Source organism: Dromiciops gliroides, chromosome 4 (genome assembly GCF_019393635.1).
Source record: "Dromiciops gliroides isolate mDroGli1 chromosome 4, mDroGli1.pri, whole genome shotgun sequence".
Lineage (NCBI taxonomy): Eukaryota > Metazoa > Chordata > Mammalia > Microbiotheria > Microbiotheriidae > Dromiciops > Dromiciops gliroides.
The window spans coordinates 290,711,881-290,734,196 of record NC_057864.1 but is presented as its reverse complement, the minus strand read 5'-3'; the positions used below and the strand labels follow the sequence as shown (position 1 = coordinate 290,734,196).

The following is a 22,316-nucleotide window of genomic DNA, read 5'->3' as shown; positions in this document are numbered from 1 at the left end:
GCTGAGAAAAGGAAAGAAGGAAAGCAACCATCAGAGAGAGGCAGAGAATTTAAAACAAAAAAAAATTTTAGGTAAATGTTAAAATTTCTTTTTACATGCAATTGGGAAAAACTAAAGTATTATTAAAAAAAAAAAAAAGGAAAAGCAAAAAAGGAGGGAAATATATGTCCAACTGAATGCAGAATTCCAGAAAAAAGCAAGGAGAGATGAAGAAGGTTTTCTTTGGGGCAGCCAGGTGGTGGTGCAGTGGATAAAGCACCGGCCCTGGATTGAGGAGGACCTGAGTTCAAATCTGGCCTCAGACACTTGACGTTTACTAGCTGTGTGACGCTGGGAAAGTCACTTGACCCTCATTGCCCCACCAAAAACAAAAAACAAACAAACAAAAAAGTTATACAAGAAAGATCTTAATATCACTGATAACTACAATGGTATAAGTCTAATAGAGATGAGGGAATTCCAGCTGAGCCATTTAAAATCCTAAAAGATAATGCTGTGAAAGGGGTGCACTCAATATACCAAATTTGGAAAACTGAACAGTGGCCATTGGATTAGAAAAGATCAGTATAGACTTTGACCTCTTTGGCATTAGTGGTTGAAGCATAGACTTTTATTACTGTATTTTTTGGATTGTACCCCAGTACTGCTTTCCTCACAATTTTACTGATTATGAGGGCTACACCATGTCCTCTTTGTTTTTTAGTTTTAAATAAACATTTTTATTTAAAGTTTTAAGTTCCAAATCCCCTCCCTCTCTCTCTCTCTCTCTCTCTCTCTCTCTCTCTCTCTCTCTCTCTCTCTCTCTCTCTCTCTCTCTCTCTCTCTCTCTCTCTCTCTCTCCTGTCCTAATCCAAAAGAAAGGCAATGCCAAAGAATGTTCAAATTATTAAACAACTCACATGCTAGCAAGGTTATGCTTAAGATTCTGCAAGCTAGGCATCAGCAAGATGTGAACCTAGAATTATCAAAAGTGCAAACTGGTTTTCTTTCTATGATTTGTTGTTTGACCCACTCATTCTTTAGAATGAAATTATTTAGAGGCTAGGTGGCACAGTGGACAAAGCACCGGCCCTGGATTCAGGAGTACCTGAGTTCAAATCTGGCCTCAGACACTTGACACTTACTAGCTGTGTGACCCTGGGGAAGTCACTTAACCCCAATTGCCCCGCCAAAAAAAAAAAAAAAAAAGAATGAAATTATTTAGTTTCCAGTTGATTTTCAGTCTACCTTTCCCTGGCTCTTTATTACATGTAATTTTTTTTTTTTTTGGTGAGGCAACGGGGGTTAAGTGACTTGCCCAGGGTCACACAGCTAGTAAGTGTCAAGTGTCTGAGGCCAGGTTTGAACTTAGGTCCTCCTGACTCCAGGGCCAGTACTCTATCCACTGCATCATCTAGCTGCCCCGGCAAACTGGTTTTCAAAGAGTCAGAGTAATTAGAGACCAAATTGCCAACATTCACTGGATTATGGAGAAAGCAGGGTAGTTCCAGAAAAAAACAAACAAAACGACATCTAATTCTGCCTCATAGACAACACTAAAGTCTTTCTTTAACTGTGTATATCACAAGATCTGGCAAGTCATCAAAGTGATGGGAATATGGGGCAGCTAGGTGGCGCAGAGGCACTGGCCCTGGAGTCAGGACGGTAAAAGCTGGCTTGAAGCATATCATTTAAAAAATCCTAAGATCATGACAAGTGGTCCCATCACTTCCTGGCAAACAGAGGGAGAAGAAATGGAAGAAGTGTCAGATTTTATATTCTTGGACTCAGTTACAGTCATTTTTTTTTTAAATGCTCCTTGGAAGGAATGCTATGCCAAATCCGGACAGCATACTAAAAAGCAGAGACATCATCTTGTTGACAAAGATCTGTAAAGTCAATGCTATGGTTTTCTAGTAATAATGTATGGCTGTGAGAGTTGGACTATAAGGGAAGCAGAACACTGCAGAATCGACATTTTCGAACTGTCATGCTGAAGACGACTTTTGAGAGTCCTTTGCAAAGCAAGAAGATCAAATCAGCCAATACTTATACTAAAGCTGAAACTTAAATACTTTGGCCACATGATAAGAAGACAAGACAAGACTCATTCAGTGTTGGGAAACACTGAAGGCAAAAAGAGAAAGGGAAAGCAGAGGGTGAGATAGATAGAAAGTGTCATGGAAACAGTGAACATGAGCTTGAACAGGACTTCAGGAGATAGTGGATGTCAGAAGGGTCTGGCATACTATGGTCCATGGGGTCACAGAGTCAGGCACAACTGAACAAATGAACAACAACAATTTCACTGATGTAGTTCCTTCCTCACTTGATGCAGCTCACAATTCACTCACACCTCTCAATGTGTACAACTCTTCTTCATTATCATCTGATAAATCCTCCACCGGGGGTCATCTACAAATCTACTGGAGGGAGGTTAACTAAAGCTTTTTTTCTTGTGCAAGCTAAATCTGTTTAATTAGGTTAAAAGTCCTTTCTGTTAAGGATCTGTCTTTTGCTGCTATGCTTTCCATTGAGTCTAGAACTATGCTGATCACAAAATAGACAGTCAATCAATTTCTGACTAATTTATTAGCTTCAATAAACATATTTTTATCTCATGAACTACCTGCTTCCTAAAAAGGCACAACCAGATAGATGCCTTAATTACATTTCCCTACCACTATCACCACTTTTTTTGTTGTTCCTAAATCATAGAACTAACCACCCCACTCTCCTCCCTACTCAGGAAAGGCTCCAGTGGTTCATTGTTGCATCTAGGATAAAATACAAATTCTTCAAATGTTATAGCCTATTCACACCCATCTTCCCAGACTTCCTTGCACAGATGTTGCCTTCATACCCCTACACCAAACAGCCAAAGCGACCTACTTGCTTGCTGTCACGATATTCCATTTCCCAGGTCCTTATCTTTACTAAGCCTATAGCTCCCATACTGTGGTGTTTAAAATCTAATTGTGGGTCCTAATCTGCCCCTGCCCCCCCACCCCCATTCTGTGGGGGAAGCTGGCTAAAATCACTGATAAATTCATTAAAAGTGTAGGCGTTTAAGGATTTATTAAAGTGGATTAGAAGTTAGTGAAGCAAAAAAAAAAAAAAAAAGGGCAACTAGGAGGCACAGTGGATAAAGCACTAGCCTTGGATTCAGGAGGACCTGAGTTCAAATCCAGTCTCAGGCACTTGACACTTACTAGCTGTGTGACCCTGGGTAAGTCACTTAACCCTCATTTACCCGCCCCCCCCCCAAAGTTAGTGAATCGAGAGTCAGTATAGCCAGAAAGAAACCCTTGCTTTTCCTAGCAGTCCACGTGAAGTCCCCCACCACACCAAAGTCCTAGACAGAAAGGGGCCCGGGGGGAGGGGGGGGGGGGGCGCGGCCCAGGGCTGGGAACCCTCCTGTTCTCTGTCTCTGCCACCACCAAGCCAGTTCCAGATGAAAAAGGAAGATCCAGCAAGCCAGCTTCACCTTCCTACTTCCTGTCTCCCTCCCTAAAAGGGATGGTCCTTCAAGTTGATTGGTTGAGAGTGGTCTCTTGCTGATGTCAGTAGTCCACCGCCTCTAAGAGCAACACCCCACTCGGGGCCAGCCAGGTGTGGTCTCCATTTTGATGGTCTTCAGATGGGGCCCCTGGGCGTCTGCCAAATCCCATTATTTTATCACAGAACACATTTCCTCCTTACCTTGAAATTCCTAGTTTCCTTCAACAATTGGTTCTTATACTAGGTCTAAGAGGATCCCCTACAGTTGCAAGTTCATTCCCTATTCCAAATTACTTTACATTTTCTATTTGCTAATTTGTGTACATATTCTTTGCTCCAAATACAATGTGAGCTCCCTGAAGCCAACAACTACTTTATTTTCATTTTTGTACCCTCAGTGGTGTGCTTATTGAAGGAGTATATGAGATTACACAGAATCATGAAGCTCTTTCTACCTGTCATGTGAACATCCTGAATTATACATTTGATATTATCTGTAGCCAAAAGCCCCTGGATATGTAGCTCAACATCCAGTCTAACTTTGAAAAGAATTAGAGAAACACTAAATAATTTAGTCAAACTTGGATTCTTTGAATAATCCTGGGAAAACTCCCTATAATTGCTGTTTTAGAATAGAATACTGCGAAAAATTATATTAAACCCCTTTTTTCTTTCAGTTTGTCACATAACCTCTCCAGACTTTTCATAAGAAATAATTCCATTTAGAAAAGCAATGCTGAGCAGCTAGGTGGCGCACAGTGGATAGAGCATCGGCCCTGGAGTCAGGAGTACCTGAGTTCAAATCCGGCCTCAGACACTTAACACTTACTAGCTGTGTGACCCTGGGCAAATCACTTAACCCCCAATTGCCTCTCAAAAAAAAGAAAAGAAAAGAAATACTAAGAAAAAGAGAAAAAGAGAAAGAAAAAGAAAAAGAAAGGAAGGTGGAAATGAAAAGTATGGGAGCCAAAGAGACACAAGGACACAATTACTTTTAACTTCTAAAACAGTACTTATGTCTTCAGCAAAATAATGGACAAGTTATCTTATTTAAAAAATTTAATGTCAAATGTTCTACTCATAACAATGGGAAGAGATAATTAATAAAATTTAAAAATTAATTTTAAAACAAGTAAAGGAAACTCCTTGATATTATAAGTGACTACCCTATGTTTCAGTATGACCTAGTTTGTCACAAAATAATTCTCTCTCAAATTCATGTTTTTGTTGAAGTATGGTGACAAAAGGATGACATGTGGAGACACCACTGACTACTAAAGCTTCCTTCATAGCTTTATAAACTTTAATAAATTCTTCACGATACTGATTAGAAGAGTGCTATTCCCTTTGACCCAGTGATGCCACTGCTGGGTCTGTGTCCCAAGGAGATTGTAGAGGGAGGAAGGGGACCCACATGTACAAAAATGTTTATAGCAGCTGTCTTTGTGGTGGCAAGGAGTTGGAGGTTGGGGGAATGCCCATCAATTGGAGAATGGTGAACAAGTTGTGGTGTATGAATGTAATGGAATGCTATTGTGCTGTAGGAGGTAATGGGCAGGCAGATTTCAGAAAGAACTGGAGGGACTTGGGTAGACTGGTGCTGAGTGGAGTGAGTAGAGTCAGGAGAACATTGTACACGGTAACAGCGACATTGTGTGGTGGACTTGGCTCTTCTCAGCAGATCCAAGACAATTCTGAGGAACTCATGATGGAAAATGTTCTCCACACCCAGAAAAAAGAACTGTGGATTCTGAATGCAGATTGAACCATACTGTTTCTACTTTTGTTTTTGGTTTTTTTTTGAGGATTTTCCCTTTTGTTCTGATTCTTCTTTCACAACATGCCTAATGCAGAAATATGTTTAAGGTGATTATACATATAAAACCTATATATCAGATTGCTTGCTCTCTTGGGGAGGCAGAGGGAAGAAAAATTCGGAACTAAAAATCTTATGAAACAAATGTCCTTACATGTAACTGGGAAATAATAGAATACTTTTATGATAAAAAATAAAATAGCTAAAAAGACGAAGAAGAGTGCTAACATGTTGTTTTCCGTGTTTCAAAATGCTTCATCAATTGTGTCCTGGAGGTTAGAAGATGAAGCATCACTAGAATCTAAACTTTTTTGATCATTCAAAATGCTCACAGCATATTTCCTAGTTCCAATAAAAGCCTTTATATGAACCATTAAGGACAAAAAATTGCCCTTTGAAAATTAAGAAGTAATTTCATGTTCTGATTGTCTAATATACTGCACCTATTGGGAAGGTATACCTAGTGAAAGAAACTTGTTATTACTATATTATGAGACAAAGCAACATCAACCTTAATAATGTAGTGTTATCTTTCATTAGTACATTAAAAATCATTCAGCATGAAGAGAACTGTTACAAGAATCAAGAGCAATAATGTAAGGGAATTTAAAACCTTTGCAAAAAAAAAAAGTTCTAAGGTATTTACTAACTGAATAGGATGCTATAATCTTCAAAATTCAAAAATACATATTTTTTCATTCTAAAATTTAAACAATGAGTACTTCAGTGCCCCTACTAAAATAAGAGTCTGTGATAGGCATATTTTAAAGACCCTATAGGAAATACAACCTCAATGAAATGTCTTTACTGAATTACTTAACAGGTGGTACTTTTAATTTCATTGATCTGGGAAAAAACAACAACATGGATACCTACTGCAGACGTAAAAGTATGGACTGTAACAAAAGTCTCTTTCAACTAAGGGTCTACCACTACTTATCATGACCTCTAGTATAGAATTTACTCAAGAAATATAAGCTCTAACCAGCAAAAGGTAAAGAAAAATATTTTAAATCCCTCACTCACTAACAGCAGGACTTGTGCTGACATTCCTACTCTCAACCTAAAGATTTAACTGACAATTAACTTTATAAGGTTATCAATAAAATGATACTCATTGACAAGAAAAGGGGATCCACCACATATAGATATATAGAGAGAGATATATAGATATAGATTTTTATACATTTGTGTTTACATTTTTATCTAAAAGTGAATACAAAGCAGGTTTTAACATCCTTTTCTTGCACACAAAGGCCCCAAGGGGATGATTAAATGTTTTAAAAGAAAAATAGGAATAAAAATATGAAGATGGAGGGGCAGCTAGGTGACGCAGTGGAGAAAGCACCGGCCCTGGAGTCAGGAGGACCTGAGTTCAAATCTGGCCTCAGACACTTAACACTTATTAGCTGTGTGACCCTGGACAAGTCACTTAACCCCAATTACCTCACCACCACCCCCAAAATGAAGATGGGGACCATTTGATTCAATTTGATGAACAGTGGCCTATTTGTGTATTAGATGATAATTTGACACTCAGATATTTCTGCAATCTCAACAAATCACGATCTATCAATGCCTGCCAAAGCACAACAGTGACAAACACCTCTGTCTACACGTGCTTCTGTTTTATGATTCAGTTTATAGTAATAATCAAAGGATCAAATAAGTCTCTATAGTTAATATTTCAAAGAATCTTGAATGATAGTTGATATATGTACATACTGAAAGCTAGCTCTAAAAGTCTTCCATTCAAATGCATAATATCCTGGACAATTGGCATTTTTCATCAACTTGGTTTTTCATAGAAACAGAATTTTAGAGTTCAAAGGGACTACAATGGACCTTTAGCATAAATAAGACACAAAAAGAAATATCCACTGTATCACTCCTCCAAGGACTTTATCTTAACACCTTATTTAAAGAAAGTCTTTATGGGAGCCATACTCCACAAGGAAAAGACATAAAAGTCCATGTATAACAACCTTTCTGCCACACTCATATGCATCAATTCCTATGCAGGTATGAAATGCAGAATATGAAGATGTACCTCTCAGAGGCTCTCATGGACAAACACACCAAACTCCCACCCTTCAAACTTGCTATTTGACCTGTTACTTATTAACACTCTCTCATTGCATTCATGGGCAATTTAATAGGTATGACCTAAATTTCCTTATAAATTCCCCAAAATACAGAAACTCTCAGTAAGTTCCTTTATCCATTTCCCATTTTTCATTATCAACAGCTTTAGTAGATAAATCAGGTTCAACTTGCCTCAATTATACAGCATATCACCTGTTCATTTTTTCTTCTAGTTTCAAACTGATTTTTATTTCTACTTTCAGATAACCAGATTAGTTGGGGGTCTGACTATATATAGAAAGATTTGGAAATGACTACCATATAAGCAACCAGCCATTTTCTATCTCTTAAGTATAATTTCATTTTTTATTCATGTTGGGTCTTGCCAAATCTAGTACCTTCCACCTCTTTTTAAAAATATATATTATTCAAAATATGTAAATGGGGTTTCTTTGGTACCTCATTTCTTAGTCATAAACTATATTTGCCAACATAAATTTTCACCTTCTTTCCTATCAATAGCTTTGCATTTAATTCACCACGCATTAAAGTATAAGTTCATTTAAACTAAAAAGTCTTATTGAGGTCTTTGTGAAACTTCTCTCCCTTCTCCTCAGCAACAGATATTAGTATATAAGCTACAATCATATTCATGGAGGTCATTTTGCAAATATGATATGGGGAAATACTAGCACAAAATTTTAAGTGGATAATCAAGGAAATTACAAAAAGATATACATATGTGTATACAGCAGAGAACAAAACTCAGAAGGAAGCAAATATGTGGCATATTAACTACATAGTTTTTCCAAAAAAAGGTAAACTGTGAAATGAAGATTCATGATTTCACAATGAATCATTTTTTGGGTTGTGTTATATACATGGAAATTTTTTTTGGTCTTTTTGTATTTAAGTTAAAAATGAATTAAAAATTTATTTTTAAAAAGATATTTACATGCAGCTTTGGCTGGACCCGGGGATGGAAATGGAGAAGAGATGAGGAGAGAAGGAAAAGAAGAGAGCACAAAGAAAAAGAGTTCTGGAGTATGGTAGATAAAATATAAATAACAAATGTGAACCCAGCATTATAGCATGAAAAGTAGGTCAGAAGCAAGATGGATGGGTAAGGAAAAGGATTCAATGCCAGACAGTCTAAAGGAATAGAACTGGAAAGTGACTATAAAAATAATAAATTGCTACATACCCTCAGCGTGTATGATGATTATAAAATAAAATATATCCACATGTGGCTTAAGGCAGCTAAAAGTAACTACACTGAAGTCTCATTCACTCATATTACGAAACATTTATTAAGCAAAACAGAGATATTAGAGGCAGCCTCTATACACAAGGCTAGAGGTCAAGATCTCCCAGCACAGCAACTCCAATTCTACATGATCCAAGATAAGTGATCTTCCTCAGATTCTACTCTGGACTTACTTCCCCACCTCTGCTAAGGGTGCCATGTGGTTTCTTTGCAGCTGTGACAAATACTAACTACATTCTTATAACACTTTACACACATCATGAGTCTCAAAACAACCCACTGAAGTAGGCACTAAATTATTATTCCCAATTTAAAGAGTAGGAATGTGAAGCTCAGAGATTAAGTGATTTGCCCAGGTACACAGAGCTAGAAGCTTTGAACCCAGCTGAATCTAACACCACCCACTCAACAATAAAGCTTCTACATTCTACTTGGCTAATGTATACAATCCACTTAATTAAAAAATAACAAAAACACTTGACTATTTCAACAATCTATGATTTCATTGCCATGGGCATTCCCCTCCAAAATTTGGTAAAATGGGTAATAAAAATAATAAATATGTATTCTACTTGGTCATTATATGCCAGTACATGAAATACATGAGGGTTTTATGAGGTAGAGGAACTTCCTTCCACCAACAGAAATCCTTTTAAATATCTGTCTGAGGCTCAGAAGGGTTAAATGACTCTACATGATATTTTTTTAAAGTTTAAAAAAAAGAATTCCTATAAAACAAAAGAAGTGACATTTCCTCATTTTGATATAATATGATAACCTGTAAAACAAGAGATATTATGATCAAAATTAGCTCATCTGAACTAATCAAATAGGATAGCCCAAAAGGGAAAAAAAGATCAAATCTGTATGAGACTAGAAAATGATTACATTTCTAATGTTAAATTTGATTCTGAGGGTACTTTTTCTAAATTCCTAAATAAACCATGTTTGGCACTAACTCATTATTTTATCCTTATCCTATACCGCCTTGATTCAATTATTCTATTCTTTTCATAAACTGGATTTTTGATCCTATTTTTTTCTTTTTAAACAGAACTTTGCACTTCCATTCTGACAATAACCACAAGAAAATAAAATGAGTCATGGGCATCATTTGGATTGATAGTGTGTGCCATCTGGTGGTAGATGATTATTGACTATAAATTAGAAACACTTTTGTTTTGCAGTTGGGAGGACTCTTGCTGAGATTTTTTTTCCTTCTACTTTGGGATTGATTTTGATTTCTGGTCTCCAATATCCAGATCAGTCAGTCTAATCTGACTATATCTAGAAAAGTGATAACAAAATGACTATCATATCAGTAATCAATCATAACATAAATCGATTTTGCTTTTAATGTTCATTTATTTGGGCCTTTCCATATACAATATCTTCTCTTTTGTTGAGAACGATATTCATAATATGCAGACACGATAGACAAAATACAAAATATTGAATCTCTGCTTGTAAAATTCTGCCGATCGTTAGATTTTTCTCATTTTTCTTTAAACCTGTGAAACCATAAAATCATTTCTAGAGAACTTTCAAGAACTGGGTCTGGACCATGTGGAACCTTGAAAAAGGGCAGATTCCAAAAGAACATGAGCTCAGAAAAACTAGAAAATGACTTTTTTTTTTTAACAAGAAGCCCTTCTTTAAATGCTTTGCACTGAAATGTTTAACTATGGAAAGAGGAGAAAATTACAATTTCTAAGATCACTTTTATAAATTTTTGACTCATCATTTCAGTAATTATGATGCTTGTTACAGAGTAACTCAGGGATAAAAGCACTCATAGTACTAACCATAGTCTATCAGAGTAATCAGCAACTGCCTACAATAATTAGTGATTAATTTATAATTTCAAGTTCCTTATGCCTATCTCATACAAAAAAAAATTTTTAAAAAGCCAAAAGGAACAAATTTCAACAACTATATCAATCTTTTTTTTTTTAAGTGAGGCAATTGGGGTTAAGTGACTTGCCCAGGGTCACACAGCTAGTAAGCGTTAAGTGAGGCTGGATTTGAACTCAGGTACTCCTGAATCCAGGGCTGGTGCTCTATCCACTGCGCCACCTAGCTGCCCTGCCCTGTAATTTCTTCCCCATTTTTGCCTTGGGTATCTAGTCCAAAATCTTCCTGCTAACAAAAAACTACACATCAATCAAGGCCATTTCTCCTCGGTGGGCACCTGATCATGATCCTGGCCACACTGTGGGTTTTGCTACTATGAGCAATACTAAATTCTAATATCAGAAGACCTCAAGGTTCATCTAATTTCTCACTTAATGCAGAATCTCCTCAACAACATTCCTTGAAAATCAATCAAAAACATCTACTCAGTGCCTACTATGCTTGGAGTTAAGATACAAAACCCAAAAATAAAAGACCCTACTTTATGGAACCTTATGTAAGAAAGGTACAACACATACACATGTAAATATATGAATGAATAAATGAAATTAAGTTTACCATGTGCCAAACACTACCTTAAAAGTTGATACAAAGAGAAAAATCAAAAGAATCACTGCTCTCAGAAAATTTACATTCTAAATAAGAGAGCTTTAGCTACAGGGCAGGTGGAAGATCAAGTGATCCTTGGGATCCAGTGGCAGTGCAGATGGGAACGCCCAGAGATCTAGCAGATAAGAAATGGTACAGGTTGGTGGCCTAATGGCCCTCCATATGACTAGAAAGAATCTAAACAGTGACTATCCCACTCATCAAAAAAACATGTGAGTGGCCATATCTCCCCACAGGGGCTAGAGGAACTATGACTGTAGAAAAAGGAGTGGGCTTAAGTGTTAGAAGAGATCAGACACTCCAAAAGTCTCTCCTGCACAAAATGAAGACGGGGTACATAGAATGGAGAAGGGAATACTAACAGGAAGATATGGGGCAGGAGAGAGGAATAACGAATAGCTGACATCCATGGTAGAATTTAAGCTAAACTTTAAAGGTAACTAGATATTCTAAGAGGTAGAGGTAAGAAAGAACTGTTGTAGGCATAGGGAACAGTCAGTTTCTAAGTATGAAGATGAAGTGAAGAATAGCTAGAGGAACATGTGTGAGAAATAACAAGAAGGCTAATTTCATACAGGAAGGAAACTAATGCTGGAAAGGTTGTTGTTTGTCCATTCTCAAAGAGAGACATGAGAGATGTTATGACTTGCACTAAACTAGATTTTAAGTGAGGGAGGGCTGTGCAAAGTCACCAACCTCACTCTGTCTCCTCCAGAGCCAGTGGAAAGTTATTTTATCAGGAAAACTGGAGATGGCCCCAGATGTTTAAGGCAATTGGGATTAAGTGATTTACCCAGGATTATACAACTAGTAAAATGAGATCTGACCTCAGGTCCTCTCAAAGTGCACTGTGCCACCTAACTGCTCACTGGAAAGGTGTGTCAAGTTGTCAAGGGCTTTAAAAGCCCAACAGAACAATTTCTATTTTGATCCTAGGGGTAATAGAGAATTATTACAGCTTACTGACTAGGGACATGATTAGACATAACTAAGGGATAACAAAGGTTATGACAAACACCACTCATAAATGGATTTAAGTTACATTTTTAGCCTGAACATGGAACACAACACACTGCTCCTGAATGGTTTAAAAGAGAAATGAGAATCATGAGAACAAGATTTATGGCCTACATAACAAAAATTGTAAGCAGAATAGAAAAACTTGAATATTCCATGGAAATTCTCAAAAAGGAAAATACAGAACAATAGCAGGAAGATACAAAAACAAAGAAATGTAGAACAATCTAGAGGAAAAGAAGTAAAAAACAATTAACATTAAAATAAAATATCCAGGGGCAGCTAGGCAGCACAGTAGATAGAGCACTAGCCCTGTAGTCAGGAGGACCTGAGTTCAAATCTGACCTCAGACGTTTGACACTTACTAGCTGTGTGACCCTGGGCAAGTCACTTAACCTCAACTGCCTCACCAATAAATGAATGAATGAATGGATGAATAAGTAAACAAGCACATAAATAAATAGATAGATAGATGAATAAATAAATAAATAGAATAGAATATCTAACTATCCAACAAAAATAGACTGAACCTAAAGACAAGATCTTCCAAAAGAACATGATGAAGCAAGAAATCAGAAAACTACTTAGCACAGAGTTAAATACCATTTGAAAGAATCCATAGGTACCCTTCAGGGGAAAAAAACAACCACCATGGCTGTAAATGCCATAGCAATTAAATTTAAAAATCCAATTCAGGGGCAGCTAGGTGGTACAGTAGATAAAGCACCTGCCCTGGACCCAGGAGGACCCGAGTTCAAATCCAGTCTCAGACAATTGACACATACTAGCTGTGTGACCCTGGGCAAGTCACTTAACCCTCACCCCCCCCCCAAAGGGACATAGGGAGCAGGAGGAGAAATAAGAGTGTGTTGATGTGCCCAGGTCAAATTAAGAGGTAAAACAACATACAAATCAGATCTATATGATTCTGTGCCACATAAACATAATAAAAAAATACACTTGGAGTCAATCATTTTGCCAGATGGCAGTTACAGCAGAGCTGAGAGATGTCAGTGCTATCCCCAGCTGTCACTTATTAATTATTTTCAGCAAATCACTTTTCCATTTAATATAAAAACTGTACAAACCACAAATAAAATCTACAAAAATGTTATAAGACTAAGCAAGGTTGTTTACCTTCCTAAAAGTTACCGATTATTTTGGACAATATCTGTCATGACTGTACTTTATCAAGAAGATGGAGAAAGAGCTGGATAGTTAGGACCCAAGAGTTAAGTGCCCCTCTGAGCATATATATTTATTCAAGAAGAAAGATGTAAGCTTAAAATAAAAATCATTGCAACAATCTAGAGTTGATCATGTTGATAAGTATTTTTTAAAGCCTTATATTTTAAATCTTTTAAGAGAGCACAAGTAGTTTTCTGAAGTACTTAATATCTGGAATGATTTCTGTTATCTATCAGCTCATAGTTTATTTTCTACTAAGACAAGATTTTTGTCTGAAAGATTTTTTTTTTAATTTCATCTCAATTTCTAAAATGGGGCTTCTTAAAGATCTTAATAGAAGCAAACAAAACTGTATCACTAAACACTTATTGGGGACTACAATGTGGATAGACTGCAGGGCTTGAGAATTAGGAAGACCTGAGTACAAATCAACCTCAGACACTAGCTGTATGGCCCTGGGCAAGTAACCTAACCCATCACCTTCAGTGTCTTACCTGTAAAATAAAGATAATAATAATAGCAACTGCCTCATTGGGTTGTTCTGAGAATAAAGTGAGATGATAATTATAGAGTGTTTTGCAAACCTTAAAGTGCTATATAAATTCAAGGTGTTATTTACTGTTCTTGGCACATTGTTCAACAACAGAAAAACAACAGAAAAACCTAATAATTAAAACTTTTATTGGGGGGTGCAAACTCCCTCTGATAAAGCTGCAATTAACCTATAATTTGCAGTATTAGAAGGCTGCCTTAAGGTATTAAGAGGTAAAGATATTTGCCCAGGGTCACAGAGCCAAAGGAAGTACCTGAATCTGGCCTCCCTGATTCCAGAATACCTACAACATACTTTTATAAATAAAAATTTGTGAAATCTAAATTATACATTTGTATAATGTCACATAATGAAAATGTGGAAAACCAATTAGAAGCCCAGAAACAAAATCAGTATTCAATACAACAGAAATAACTACTTTCATGTTCTATCACAAGGTTAGGCCTAAAAATGATTAGTGTCATCAATCAGAAAATGTCACATCAATCAGCCCACTGGTTCATTAATCTGCATCAGCAGCAACATTCAGAGTCAGTTACCAATTAAGTTATCTTTTAAGATACTTGCATTTGCTACTCAGGACACGATACAGTACACTGCATCTCCCAAGTACATGTCAGGAATAAATGAGGCAATATTACAAAAAGGTCTAACAACAAAATCTGAATGTCTTCCAAGTGTTACGCTATATAGCCAATTAGTCTGCAATTCCACATTACTGAATAACAGTTTGTACTTTTATTTGAAAATTCTGAGGTGTATGAAAAAAAATCTTCGAATAAGGAAACCTGTTTTTAATGAATTATCTACAACTCTACATAATTCGGGTATTTAAACATCAAATGGTATAACATTAGCCTCATCTATTCCCAACTTTGTATATTTAAGAAGTCTTCAAATTTTGTAGTAGTTTCTTGAAATTTTTATTTAAAATCCAGATCAAATAAAAGTATGTTTATCACATGACATTTTGCCACAGGCATAGCATATGCTAGGAACAACAGCATAATTCCAAAGTCATTACAACACAAGGAGATTAGAAGAAATACTTTGAGAATACACTTAGGCACAAACCATAACATATTAAGGTTGACAGTTTGGAAATAACAGGAGTAGACACTTCATGCTGGCATAAAACTATCAACAAGCAGATAATTCAATCGGAATTAAATCACTATCCTGGCCCTAAGGCAATTCAACAAATATTTATGCACACCCACTATGGGTACTGCCCTAGTTATTGCCCTCAAAGAGTTTATCATCAAGTAGAGGCAGGAGAAAAATGTATATTAAATTCCTATAATACAAATATGAATATAGTTAGATGGATGAGAGAGGTTGGAGTTCCATGAGAAATTGAAGAACCCTCTCAGAGAGAAAAGGGAAGTTTTTGGGGATGTGTCCTTTCTAAACAAGTACATACAAATGCACAGAGACAAGAGCCAGGCAGGTGAGATTTGTGAAGAGTGAACCCTGTTTGGCTGGAAAACAATTTATGAAGGGAAATGTGAAAAGTCAAATGCACTCAGTATAAGCCCTCGCTGCTAAGTTAAAGAATTTGTATTTTATTTGGTAGCGAGTAACTATGTAAGGTTTTTCATTGGTAAAGAAATAAAAACAGACATATTTTAAAAGGTGACTTTAGCAGAAGCATAAAGGATTGTAAAGTATAAAAAAGAAAGGGAACACTGAGGGAATTTAGGAGGCTAATACAATAAACAGCCTAGACCAGAAGAAGGAAATATCTAACCAGCCTTGATTCTCACATCTCCTCACCACCCTCCCCTCAGACAGAAGGACTGAGTAGGGATCAAATACAAAATCCTGTTTGGTTTTCAAAGCCCATCAAAAACTACCCCTCCTCCACCCTTTTCCAATCTTCTTATACTTTACACCTCCCCCACTCCCACTCCTCTTTGATCCAGTAATTTTGGCCCCCTTGTTTCAACAAGATACTCCATCTCAGAGCTGCACCTTTGCTCTGGTTGTTTCCTTCCACCATGCCTGGAATGCTTTGCCTTCTCATGGTTTGCCATTTCCATCTCCAGATCTTTTTACAGAAGAGGAAACCGAGGCAAACAGGGTTAAGAGACTTGCCCAGGGTCACACAGTTAGTAAGTGGCTGAAGCTAGATTTTAATTCATGAAGATGAGTCTTCCTGACTCCAGGCCCAACACCATATCCACTGTACCACTTAACCATCCAATTTTGATTTTATATTACCACTAATAAACTACAATAAACCACAAGATCCAAAACCCCAATATTTCTTAGTGCCTAGGCTCCAGAACTATTTAACTTGATCCTTTATAGAATCTTCTCTTTAGTAAACAACTGCTCCCCAATTATAAAGAAGTCCAACTTCCTTAGCTCAGAATTCAAAACCTTTAACATTTACCTTTCTATTGTTATTTTGAACAGTTCGTGACTTCTATATACCGCATCCAAATCAGCATCCCAGCTTTTACTCAAAAAAACCTTGAGGGGGCAGCTAGGTGGCGCAGTGGATAGAGCACGGGTCAGGAGTACCTGAGTTCAAATCCGGCCTCAGACACTTAACACTTACTAACTGTGTGACCCTGGGCAAGCCACTTAACCCCAATTGCCTCACTAAAAACAAAACAAAACAAAAACACCTTGAGGTTTCCAATCTCCATTACTTTGCTCCTTCCTTCCATGTAGTATGTCCTTCCCCTCCAGGACTGCCTAATTCCCATCCATCCTTTTTGCCCCAAATACTGCCCCAGTCTCCCTGTCCAACAGTAATTTCTTCTTTTTCTAAATATGGCACTTTGTATCTCTTATTACACTTACAACATTACATGTTCTATTATAGTGACTTGTCTCATGTCTTGTGCCCATACTAGAGTAAAAGCTCCATGATGGGAGAAGTAAATCTTACTTGTGACCACATGGTCCTTTTAGCTTTTCATGTTTGGCATCCCATAGCAGCGAATGAAGTAAAAATATTTTCAACGAACAAGTCAAAAGCAGACTGGCCTTTTTAGCAATTGTTTTAAGATACCCAAGGCAATGTTCAGAGTTGTAAATAAGAGGGAGGAAAGGAAATAAATCTGAATATTCTCTAGTTGAACATTAAATAATGGGAAGATTAAGGAAACCTTTTTATCCTACTTCTTATCATCTTTTAAAAAACCATCTTTGACTTTAATTGTACCCATCATTTGTGTTTGGTAAGCTTTTAGTTTTTCAACGTTCTCTCAAAGATATATTTTCTAAATGAAAAAGCCAGTATCTATCTATCTATCATCTATCTAAAAAATTCTCTAATTTGGGGTTGGGAGGGAGAGAAGAAAACAACTCAGAACTCAAGGTAACAAAAAAAAAAATTTAAGCCAATACATTAGCACTAGTCGTAATTAAAAGTTTTAACTGATGATACATTTTCCTTTATTTTCCTAATATGATCACTCTGTAAATTAAGCAACATTGACTTGTGCTATATAAGCTTATATTAGCTTAGATATTCTATATCAGCTTATATTCCCAGAAGAGAGAAAACTGAAGGACAGACAATAAATAAATAAATAAATGACATCCCACAAGTTATTAAACATTTTACCATGGAGGGTTTTTTTGGTTGGCTTATTTTTAATGAGGAAACAGAAGCACAGAATTTAATTCTCCAACCCTTTTTAAAAAAATGTGCTTGCATGTCCAAACTGTTCTTTACATAAAACATCACTTCTTTGTTATCATCCAGGTGCTCATCTGTAAATAGATCTGAGGATATTTCTGTTTGCAACCTTCCCAAACAAGGCACTGTTTATAAGATCCTTTGAATTGAAGTTTTAAGTGGTAATCTTTTAATCTGAACAAAAATATCATTTGTTCATATGCATTAATAAGGGGTTCTTGCTGTCTATACCCTCTCTAAATGTACTCTCTCCATATGTGTGAAATGAAGTATCACTGAAGTGACATATTTCTTAATTTAAGAATACTCTGGTAAATACTATGATGGTCTCTTAACTGGCTTCCAATGGTGGAAAAGGGCTCCCTCTTGTGGAGAAGATCGAATGGAAAAGATAAGTAGCAGGAACCTCTATCATTAAATATATAAGAGCAAACACTATTTTTGTTCAAATTGAGTGATAACAGCTTTTAAAAAGCTGAATCTGAAAGGCTCTTATAACTAGCACCTACCTAGTTTTAAAGGTTGCAAAGGAAGAAAATTTGCCCTCAGACCCATTAGTCGATTAGCATCTGGATTAGAACAAAAGCATAACAACACAATTATTAAGCACGGGGAACTGTGCTAGACACAAAAAACCCTACAGTTAATAAGACTAATAGGAAAAACTACTTGGCTTATAAACAAGAAATTTAAAACTCTATAGAAGTCAAAGTCTAATTCTGGATGGAAATGATCCCCCCAAAATCTAGCCATTTAATAGCATCCTAAGGTGTTTTACAGTATCTTAACTAATTAATCCTTTGAGAATGGAGTTACATTATAACAAAGCTGGCCATTTTTTAAAGTTTAATTATCTAAAGAAGTATTAACTGTATCAGACAAGCTTAATAGCTTCAACTCCTAACACACTACACCAGTAGGAAAAAAATATTTCTAAACTTGATTTTTTATTTGCATTGTTAGAGGTAATCAAGGTCAACTGTAGGAAAAATTGTTTAGCTACAAATATGTTCCAATTCACTCTCTCCTGTGCCTTCCCAACACCAATAACCCCTCTCTTCTTTAAAAAACAAAAAAAACCCACTGCCACCTCATTCCCCAAAATCTCTTTCCTCAATTATGTGCAATTTTTTTTTACTGATAACACTTTAGTAAATATGTATTTAAGTACATTATCTCAACCATGCCTTTGTATTTTAAGCCTTTTTATCTTGAATTGTTGAATGGAACACCCCATAACCAGTTAAATAATTTTAGGAATAAGCAAGAGAAAAAGGTTATTATTAGCAGGAAGAGGCCTGGAAATTTGGAAATCGTGCTGCCTTTTTGAGTAATGGGAGTTGAGGAAGTGGGAAGAAAAAGAGGAAGATGAAAATTGTAAAGATCATCTAAGAAGTTATTCCTTTCACCCTCTCATCCCTTCTACTCACATCTTCTCTCACCAAACCTGTACCATCTTCCCCACTCCCATCCCTACCCCACCACTCCCACACACAAAAGGCCCCAATATTCCCCTGGAGAAGATAAACAAGGATTGGTCTGGCAGAAGTACAGTAATTCACAGGGGCTGCTGGAGTTTCTTCCAGGACCTTGGGCCTACCCTATTGATCTGATAAAGCTGATGCACTACAGCATTCTCCATACTCTTCCCCCTCCCCACTCAATTCCAAGAGAAAAGATTTCATGGAGGCAGCTAGGTGGCGCAAGGGATAAAGCACTGGCCTTGGATTCAGGAGGATCTGAGTTCAAATTCGACCTCAGACACTTGACACTTACTAGCTGTGTGACCTTGGGCAAGTAACTTAACCCTCATTGCCCACCCCAAAAAAAATTTTTTTTTTAATTTCATGTGTCATATCAAGCTGGATAGTAAAGCAAAAACAATCCCTGACCTCAAGATTGCATTCATTCTGTAAGAAAATGACCAGACAGAGCTTTCTTCCTAAACTTCAATCCCTGCCTAGCCCCAAAACTCTTATCTTATTTTCTCAGGACCTGACATTAGTGAATGCATTTAAGAGGATAGACAGATGTCAAACATGATACTTTTATTTATACCACAGGTGGCTTTGCTCCTAGTTTTATTTAAGATACATACCCCAAATTTCCAGGGCCTCTGGGGACTGTAGGGAGCACAACATGTCCCAGAATAACCCCAAAGGCCACTACAAACCTGGTCACGTCTTCAAGTCAGGCAGGCAGGCAGGGAAGCTGGGAGACATCCCACACACTCCACACATGTTGTCCTCTCTTTGGGCCAGGCTCCCTCAATGCTTCCTAAAACCTCTAGGGGAAATCTGGAACCACAACTTCTACCATATGGCCTTTCACACCTAGCAGACACTGAAAAGAATAAGCTAACTGAACCAGTTCACAGACCCAGGATTCTCTTTATAATCAGTCCAGAGCCAAAGGACCTTTGCTTCATACTCACAGTCAGCTTGGGATTCCGAGGCCAGAGCAGGGAAAATTGCAATTTAAATGGAGTTACTAAATGGTAAAAGTGTCACTAAAGTGTTGCTAAATGGTAAAGTTGTGTCACTAAATGGTCAACCACAGCTAGCTCCAAGCCCAAAGCACCACCACAAACCTTTAAAAAAAAAGGAAACAGCACAATCACTGGAAAAGCCTTTACACCTTTTCGGTTTAAGGTCATATTCAGCAAAGCAATAATAATAAAAATCACACACTAACAAAAGATCATTTGAGAATGTTTTCTAATCCCATGGCACAGTGGACTGAGCACCAGACCTGGAGCAGGAGGACTTGAGTTCAAATGCAGCCTTGGACACTTACTAGCTGTGTGACCCTGGGAAAGTCATATAGCCTCTGCTGGCCTCAGTTTCCTTATCTGTAAAACTGGGATCATAATAGCACCTCCCAGGGTTGTTGTAAGGACTGAGATAATAACTGTAAAACACTTAGTACGGTGCCTGGTACACAGTAAAGCCTATATAAATGTCAGCTACTCTTATCATTAACAACTTGTGAATCTTCTTCATAGTCCTAATGTGTTTTCTCCTTTGGACAAAACAAATGACAAACTTTCAAAAGGATGAAAATGTTCAGACTAAGCAATTTGATGCAGCATTTGATACAAATTATACTTGTCAAAAGGTAATCACAACTTCATGAGACTTATGTGAAAACCAGCTTTATTACAAGAGAAATGAATATGCATGGGAACCCAATGAGTTTGAAGTTTTTACAGACGTTTACACTTTTATAATAGCAGGACAAAGAGAGGAGAGGATACCAGGAAGTGGTGTAACATGGAAGAGCAAACAGTGCATTGAAGGAGACACCAAAACCACCCCCCCAGGGGGAGGCGGGGCAAGGCAAAAGCCAAGTTCCTTTCCCTTGGAAACTCCTATGAAGACAGGAGGGTCCCCTTATCTGCAGAAGACCCCAACAGCACAAGCAGTATCCCAGCCTGGCACAGAGGGCTTGCCTCCCAAGGATACACAGAAGTCCAGCTTGAGCTACAACAACAAAATATGTCAGCTCAGAGGGAACTTTGTTCCTGACACATTCAGGGCCTCCTTCCTGCATGCTCTGAAATCCAGTGTTTCTGAAAAATATGGCAGCTCAAAAAGACAAATTCAGAGGATCTGCTTTTTCAGGTTTCTATGAAACCAATTTGGGCCTTCTAAAATGTTTTCTCTTTTCCTTAATGTGGATGTCGCTAATATCTATATTTGTTCGATCAAGATCTCTCTTCTGGAATTTTATATTAAAAACACTTGAAGACAGTTTAATAACTATAAACTTGAGAATCATTAAAGGTTTGATTATTTTTTAATTATGATACTGACAAATTTGAAGACAGTAATAGCAAGAGAAAAAAGATTATCATTTCTATCTTGAACTAAGTTCATTTCACCTTAAAATTTTATTTTACTGATTACTTGCTAATCTTTTTTTTAAAAAAGCTTTACCCACATGTACAAAAATATTTATAGCTGCTCTTTACGTGGTAGCAAGGAATTGGAAGTTGAGGGGGTGCCCATCAATTGGGGAATGGCTGGACAAGTTGTGGTATATGAATACAATGGAATACTATTGTGCTGTAAGAAATGATGAGCAGGAAGAGTTCAGAGAAACCTGGAGGGTCTTACGTGAGCTGATGATGAGTGAGATGAGCAGAACCAGAAGAACATTGTACACAGTATCATCAACATTGAGTGTTGACCTACTGTGATGGACTATATTCTTCTCACCAATGCAATGGTACAGAAGAGTTCCAGGGAACTCATGATAGAAGAGGATCTCCAAATCCAAGAAAAAAAAGAAAGAAAGAACTGTGGAGTATAGATGCTGATTGAACCATATTATTTCTTTTGTTTTGGGTGCTGTTGTTTTTTTTTTTCTATTTTGAGGTTTTGCATCACTGCTCTGATTCTTTCTCTTGTAACAGGATTAATGCAGAAATAGGATTAATGTTATTATGTGTATATATATGTGTGTATATATATATCTATATGTATATGTATAGATATATATAGATATAACCTATATCAGATTACCTGCTGTCTAGGGGAGGGGGGAGGGAGGGGAGGGAGGGAGGGAGAAAAATCTGAAATTGTAAAGCATGTATAAACAAAAGTTGAGAACTATCTTTACATGTAACGGAAAAAATAAAATATCTCAAAAAAAAAAAAACAAGGATACACAACAATAAAATCACAGATTCACTGAAATAAAAAAAAAATAAAAAATAAAAAAAAAA

The 22,316-nt window shown here is 37.0% G+C and overlaps 1 protein-coding gene across 2 annotated transcripts in view; it reads right to left on the bottom strand.

Annotated features, from left to right (window-relative positions):
- SMAP1 (small ArfGAP 1) overlaps nt 1-22,316 on the bottom strand; it is a 221,375-nt gene that overhangs the window by 149,578 nt on the left and 49,481 nt on the right. The window lies entirely within an intron of this gene.